We start from the raw sequence: 7,703 nt of genomic DNA on the forward strand, positions 1-7,703 counted from the left end.
AGGCAGAGTGCTGGCTCCTGGTTGATGAATCTGACAATAAATGTACTAGGAAAATACGTTTTTCTCGACCAGAGGTGACTAAATTAATGTTCAGGCTTATTGATAATCGTTATAGTAATGAAGTATAATTTCAAAACATGAGCATAAAAACAGCTAATAATAAACATGAATCATCATTATATTATTTCACAGTAATCTGTTAAATGTTTTTTCAGTCGTTCCTCTTGCGTTAGCAGTGTGGAAAGGGACAGTAAAAAGCGTGTGCAGGAGTTTTCCTGTGAGGTGGAGTGGTGGTGTATCCAGGGAGAAAACTAAACTAACCTTCTGAAATGTCATTCATGGTCTTACGCTGCCATCTATTGGAATTATTTAGCAACTGCAGTAGTACTGAATAAAGTATATCCTTACTAAAGTAGTAATTACTCAGAATTTCAAAATATGACATTTTCTAGTTCATTTTACCATAACATAACCATTTATAGCATAACAAACAATGAAATTGACATAAACCAAAAACACCATACATTTAGTTAACTATATATATATATATATATATATATATATATATATATATATATATATATATATATATATATATATATACTAGTTATTTAGATGGGTGACATTATCTGCCAAAGTAATACCACTGTAGATAAAGAAGAGCTCTCCAGTAGGTGAACCAAAACATTTAATGGCCATTTTCTCAAAATTGAGGTAAAAAGTTTATCATCTTTCAAAGCAGAATTACTTTCCCATTGTTCCTCAACTGTAGTCTATGATATACCTTTTTCTAGCTGAGTCTCTACTTTTATCCAATGTCAAAAACACAATTTCAAATGTTGCTACATAAGATCGAATCGAGCCGGTCGGTCACATTTGACTGTGTAAAACCTAGCAGTACTACTTATTTCTCTGAGAGTGAGGCCGATATATATTATTACTGTGTAAAACCTAGCAGTACTACTTATTTCTCTGAGAGTGAGGCAGATATATAGCATTTTGCAAAAAAACATGATTATTTGTCTCTCTAAAATGAAACCTTTAAGTGATAGATTTTAAACAAATACATGTCTGTCATTGAACAACCCCATGCCATGATTAGATAGTGAAAAAACACACCAATGTCTTTCATAATTTCTCTAAACAATGAAAGCTAATTTACGAACATTTCTGAAAATGGATATATAGCGTTTTTGAATGAAACTCTTGTTTCCCCATCTTAGCTCAGAGTAGATGAGAGATGTAATGTTTGTGTCTGTTGTGTTGAAGTCCAATCAAGCAGGAGAGACCAGCCTCCCCTGTACCCAGCTGTGTGTCCATGAAGAGTGACCGGTCTATGGGTCATCCTATGACCTTTAGAGAGGGAGACTTTTCTAGTGAACAAAGGTAAGAAGAACTCATGGGTCATGGTCAGTGAGTTAAACAACACTGTCTCTAGTCATTTCTCCTCTCCCATTTTCCCATTTCTTTTTGTTGTTTTCATAATCCATAGGCTAAACCTTTTTTCCATTTTCATAGTCCTGAAACATTATCAAACAAACACAACATTCCCTTTGAGTGTGTGTGTGTGTATGTGTGTGTGTGTGTGTGTGTGTGTGTGTGTGTGTGTGTGTGTGTGTGTGTGTGTGTGTGTGTCTGTGTGTGTCTGTCAGTGAGTGTGTGTGCACTCCCTGGATGAGGAGATGTAATCTCTATCCTGATTTCCTAGTCACTTTTACCCCTACCTACATGTACATATTACCTCAATTACCTCAACTACCTGGTACCCCTGGACATTGACTCAGTACTGGTACTCCTTGTATATAGTCTAGTTATTACCTCAACCACCTGGTACCCTGCACATTGACTCAGTACTGGTACTCCTTATAGCCTCATTATTATTATTTTATTATGTTACTATTTCCTTTTTTTATTTAGCTAATTTTTGTGACTTTTTAACTCTGCATTGTTGGGAAAGGGCTCGTAAGTAAGCATTTCACGGTAAAGTGTACCACTGTTGTATTCGGCGCATGTGACATACAATTTCATTTAATTTAATTTGAAGGTCATGCATAAAAACATGTCATCAGGTCGAGCAGTCGTCTCACGCCGAACGGTCGTCTCACGCCGAACTGCGCATGTGCAGGCCGTCAAATCAAAGGCACTCCTTCCATATGAAGTTGTTTTTGACTAACATGAAAACGTGTCAGTTTGTCACTTTCACGAGGTTGAAGTAATAATGTGTTCAACTACTAAAGACAGAACATTTATAAAATGAACAAATCAATCAATCCAAATTAGATTTGTCACATGCTCCTAATACAACAGGTGTAGACCTTACTGTGAAATGCTTACTTACGAGCCCTTAACCAACAATGCTGAGTTAAACAATTTTTTACTAACAACTAAGGAAGTCATTTTTACTTCTTTGACTTCTCAAACCCTAAACCCTGGCCTGGTCTGCTTCATATGCGTACCACAATTATATATTTTTTTACATCAGCAGTGTTGTCACAAAGTGCTTATATAGAAACCCAGTCTAAAACCCCAAAGAGCAAAGCAATGCAGATGTAGAAGCACGGTGGCTAGGAAAAACTCCCTAGAAAGGCAGGAACCTAGGAAGAAACCTAGAGAGGAACCAGGCTCTGAGGGGTGGCCAGTCCTCTTCTGGCTGTGCTGGGGGAGATTATAAGAGGATATGGCCATTAAGGCCAGATCGTTCTTCAAGATGTTCAAATGTTAATAGATGACTAGCAGGGTCAAATAATAAGTGGTTATAGAGGGTGCAACACGTCAGCACCTCAGGAGTAAATGTCAGTTGGCTGTTCATAGCCGAGCATTCAGAGGTCGAGACAGCAGGTGTGGTAGAGAGAGAGAGAGAGAAGGAGAGAGAGAGAGGGTCGAAACAGCAGGTTCGGGACAAGGTCGCACGTCCGGTGAACAGGTCAGAGTTCCATATCCGCAGGCAGACCAGTAGAAACTGGATCAGCAGCATGACAAGGTATCACGTCCGGTGGAGCATGTGTCGATACTGATAGGATCGAAAGAAAAGGAGCGCTGCTCTCGGATCAGTTTTCTCCATTAAAATCTTATCTTATAATTAATTCACAATACTGATGATAGATCAGCTCCTAGAGAGATATTACCACCTACGGCTGCAAATATTGAGGCGGCTTATTCTAAATCACAGATTTGGCAAATCATTGTTCACATGTTAGGCTACACATCATGAAATATATTGAGACAATCTACAGACAGTAGCCTCCAAGTAGCAAAATAAAACTAAATATATTGAACATTTAATACATTTCAATATGATTGAAATAGGACTATAGCCTACTGTTTATATTTTAATGCAGTCATCTCGGTTTTCATTTGAAAAAAATTGCATATGTCCCTTGTTTGAATCAATTGCAAAGACATTGGCAACTTTGTATTTGTACTCAACTTTGTTCTGAATTTATCGGCGGTCACAAATAGACGGATAAACCATGTGATTCTATGTTTACTGGAGATCTTCTGTGTATAAATAATATGTATAAATGTATAAAGTCATGCGGAAGGGCAAAAAAGCATCTATGATGCTCCTAGGAAGATTCTAACGATGAACTTAGCCTTAAGATTCTTTTGGGAAACCAGTCCTGGATAAGAACATCTGCTAAATGACTAAAATGTAAAAGTTTTACATACAGATCTCATATTACTGTATTGAATGTTGTACATAATATGCCATTTAGCAGACGCTTTTATCCAAAGCGACTTAGTCATGCGTGCATACATTAATTTTTTTTGTGTATGGGTGGTCCCGGGGATCGAACCCACTACCTTTGCGTTACAAGCGCTGTGCTCTACCAGCTGAGCTACTGAGGACCACAGTTCTTTATTACAAATGTAGTTATTTGTTACATTTGTTACTGTGTAAAACCTAGCAATACTACTGATTTCTCTGAGAGTGAGGCAGCAATATAGCATTTTTTCTCTGAAATGAAACCATCAAGTGATGGATTTTAAACAAATACATGTCTGTCATTGGACAATCCCATGCCATGATTAGCTAGTGAAAAAACACACCAATCTCTTTCATAATTTCTTTAAACAATAAAAGCTAATTTACCAACATTTCTGAAAATGGCGTGTTAGAATGAAACTCTTCATATGTTTCCCCATCTGAGCTCAGAGTAGATGAGAGATGTAATGTTTGTATCTGTTGTGTTGAAGTCCAATCAATCAGGAGAGACCAGCCTCCCCTGTACCCAGCTGTGTGTCCATGAAGAGTGACCGGTCTATGAAACAACCTATAGTGTTTAGAGAGGGAGACTTTTCTACTGAACAAAGGTAAGAAGAACTCATGGGTCATGGTCTGTGAGTTAAACAACACTGTCTCTAGTCATTTCTCCTCTCCCATTTTCCCATTTCTTTTTGTTGTTTTCATAATCCATAGGCTAATCCTTTTTTCCATTTTCATAGACCTAAAACAATATTAAACAAACACTACATTCCCTCTGTGTGTGTGTGTGTGTGTGTGTGTGCACTCCTTGGATGAGGAGATGTAATCTCATGTTTTGTCCACAGAAACCAACAGGAGAGATCAGAGTCAGAGATTCTCAGTGGTCAGTCTTCCCAGAGTCATCAAACAGACCTGGCCTCCATATTCAGTGTATGTGGTCCTGTTATGTACATTTGTTTTTGTTTACCTCAAGTAAAGGTGATCTGTCAATCATTCATTCATGTGTTAATGAGAAAGCATTTAGTCTCTTGCTTAACTTATTTACTTGATTTATTTCAGTTGCTTGAAGAGAATATTATGACATTTGTGAAGAACGAGCTGAAGATGTTCAAGAGGATTCTTAGTCCAGAACTCCCAGAAGGCTTTGAGATTCAGAAGCAGGATAAGGAAGTGGTGGATGCTGAAGATGAGAAGCAGGAGAGCAGTGCCAGAGAGGGGGCTCTGAAGATCACACTGCACGTCCTGAGGAAAATGAACCAGAAGGAGCTTGCTGACACACTGGAGAAAAGTAAGAGCTGTCTGCCTCATGTTGAATTCTGTTTTAGAACATTTAAAAGCTGTAGCTAAAGTACAGCTAAAGTAGCTGTGTAACTCAATGATATTGTAGCAGCCTTAACAAAACACCTAGTGACCTCATCAAGTAGCAGCAGGGATGTGTTGTGGTGATTAAATTAGACAGAGAGAAGAGGAGAGAGAGACAACATTATTAATGCCATCAATAATTATATAAATCAGTCACACCAGTGTGTAATGCATTATGAAAACATTTACACATTTATACAGACAAGAGAATAAATGACTATAATTTAAACTTTATAAGACAGTCTTACAATACTGTAGGCATTAAAACAGATGTAATATTAATATCCTCTGTGTTATTTCTAGATTCAGATGAGCGTGCTGTGATACTTCAACGTGAACTCAAATCTAATCTAAAGAAGAAGTTTCAATGTGTATTTGAGGGGATCGCTAAACAAGGAAACCCAACACTTCTCAATAAGATCTACACAGAGCTCTACATCACAGAGGGTGGAACAGGAGAGGTCAATAATGAACATGAGCTGAGACAGATTGAGACAACAACCAGGAAACAAGCAAGACCAGAGACTGCAATCAAATGTAAAGACATCTTCAAACCCTTAACTGGACAAGACAAACGTATCAGAACTGTGCTGACAAAGGGAGTCGCTGGCATCGGAAAAACAGTCTCTGTGCAGAAGTTAATTCTGGACTGGGCTGAAGGAAAAGCAAATCAGGATGTCCAATTTGTATTTTCATTCCCTTTTCGGGAGCTGAATTTGATGAAAGGTGAAAAACACACGTTGATTGAACTTCTCAATCACTTCTCAATCGAAACCAAAGAATCAAGGATCTCCAACTACGACAAGTACAAAGTTCTGTTCATCTTTGATGGTCTGGATGAGTGCCGACTGCCCTTAGACAGAAGAACAAGATTTGTTTTGACGTCACAGAGTCAACCTCAGTGGATGTTCTGCTGACAAATCTCATCAATGGAAATCTGCTTCCCTCTGCTCTCCTCTGGATAACTACCCGACCTGCAGCAGCCAATAGGATCCGTTCAGGGTGTGTTGACCAGGTGACAGAGGTACGAGGGTTCAATGACCCACAGAAGGAGGAGTCCTTCAGGAAGAGATTCAGTGATGAGGACCTGGCCAGCAGAATCATCTCACACATAAAGACATCAAGGAGCCTCCACATCATGTGCCACATTCCAGTCTTCTGTTGGATTTCTGCAACAGTCCTTGAAAACATGTTGAGTACAGACAAGAGAGAAGAGATGCCAAAGACTCTGACTGAGATGTACTCACACCTTGTGATGTTTCATACCAAACAGAAGAATGAAAAGTATCTTGGGAAAGAAGAGACAGGTCCACACTGGAATAAAGAGAGCATTCTGTCACTGGGAAAACTGGCTTTTCAACAGCTTGTGAATGGCAATCTGATTTTCTATGAAGAAGACCTGAAAGAGGCTGGCATTGATGTCAATGAAGCCTCAGTGTACTCAGGATTGTGCACACAGATCTTTAAAGAGGAACGTGGGCTGTACCAGGACAAGGTGTACTGCTTCGTGCATCTGAGCATTCAGGAGTTTCTGGCTGCTGTATATGTGTTCCTCTCATTCATCAACAACAATGAGAATCTAATGGCCGATCCGCAAGTTACTGAAGTTACTGTCTACAAGAGTGCTGTGGATAAAGCCTTACAAAGTGAGACGGGAAACCTGGACCTGTTCCTCCGCTTCCTTCTGGGCCTCTCACTGGAGTCCAATCAGAAGTACTTACGAGGTCTACTGACAAAGACAAGAAGCAGCTCACAGAGCCACGAAGAAACAGTCAAGTACATCAAGGAGAAGATCAGGCAGAATCCCTCTCCAGAGAGGTGCATCAATCTGTTCCACTGTCTGAATGAACTGAATGACCATTCTCTAGTGGAGGAGATCCAAAGCTTCCTGAGATCAGGAAGTCTCTCAGAAGAAGAACTGTCACCTGCACAGTGGTCAGCTCTGGTCTTTGTGTTGCTGACTTCAGAAAAGGAGCTGGATGTGTTTGACCTGAAGAAATACTCCAGATCAGAGGAAGGTCTTCTGAGGCTGCTGCCAGTGGTCAAAGCCTCCAGAGCTGCTCTGTGAGTACATCAAATGACATATAAGAACTAATCATCAGGAAGAAATATTCAGTTTCGAGAAATATATGTATTATAATATGTATATAATATATAATATTAAATAGAAAAACGTACTGAATCAGTGCATTGGTGTTCACATTAGTATAACAATATGACCATACAATTCTAGGAGACGGAAGATGAATCTATATGTTGTTTGAGAGAATAAACCAAATGCATCTGCCATTGTCCTTCTACACTACTGGTGTTAAATTAACAGTGTGTTTGTGAAATCATGATGATCTCTCTGTCAGGCTGTCAGGCTGTGGAGTCACAGAGGAAGGCTGTGCTTCTCTGGTCTCAGCTCTGAAGTCAAACCCCTCACACCTGAGAGAGCTGGATCTGAGTAACAATGACCTGAAGGATTCAGGAGTGAATCTGCTCTCTGCTGTCCTGGGGAATCCCCACTGTAAACTGGAGACTCTGAGGTCAGTATTCCTGTATCACTCAATGAACACACACTCATTGGTGCTATGCTCCAGCATTTTGGATTTGGGATAAAATGTTTCATATTAGGCGACAGTATATAATG

General features: G+C 39.4%; 1 pseudogene across 1 annotated transcript; it reads left to right on the plus strand.

Annotated features, from left to right (window-relative positions):
- Window positions 1–4,783: 4,783 nt before the first annotated feature.
- On the plus strand, window positions 4,784–7,163 carry LOC311120360 (NLR family CARD domain-containing protein 3-like; annotated as a pseudogene). Its single transcript has 2 exons — window positions 4,784–4,994; window positions 5,372–7,163. The product of its transcript is annotated as an NLR family CARD domain-containing protein 3-like (transcript).
- Window positions 7,164–7,703: the final 540 nt, after the last annotated feature.

Source organism: Coregonus lavaretus (assembly GCF_964263955.1).
Source record: "Coregonus lavaretus genome assembly, contig: HAP1_SCAFFOLD_899, whole genome shotgun sequence".
Lineage (NCBI taxonomy): Eukaryota > Metazoa > Chordata > Actinopteri > Salmoniformes > Salmonidae > Coregonus > Coregonus lavaretus.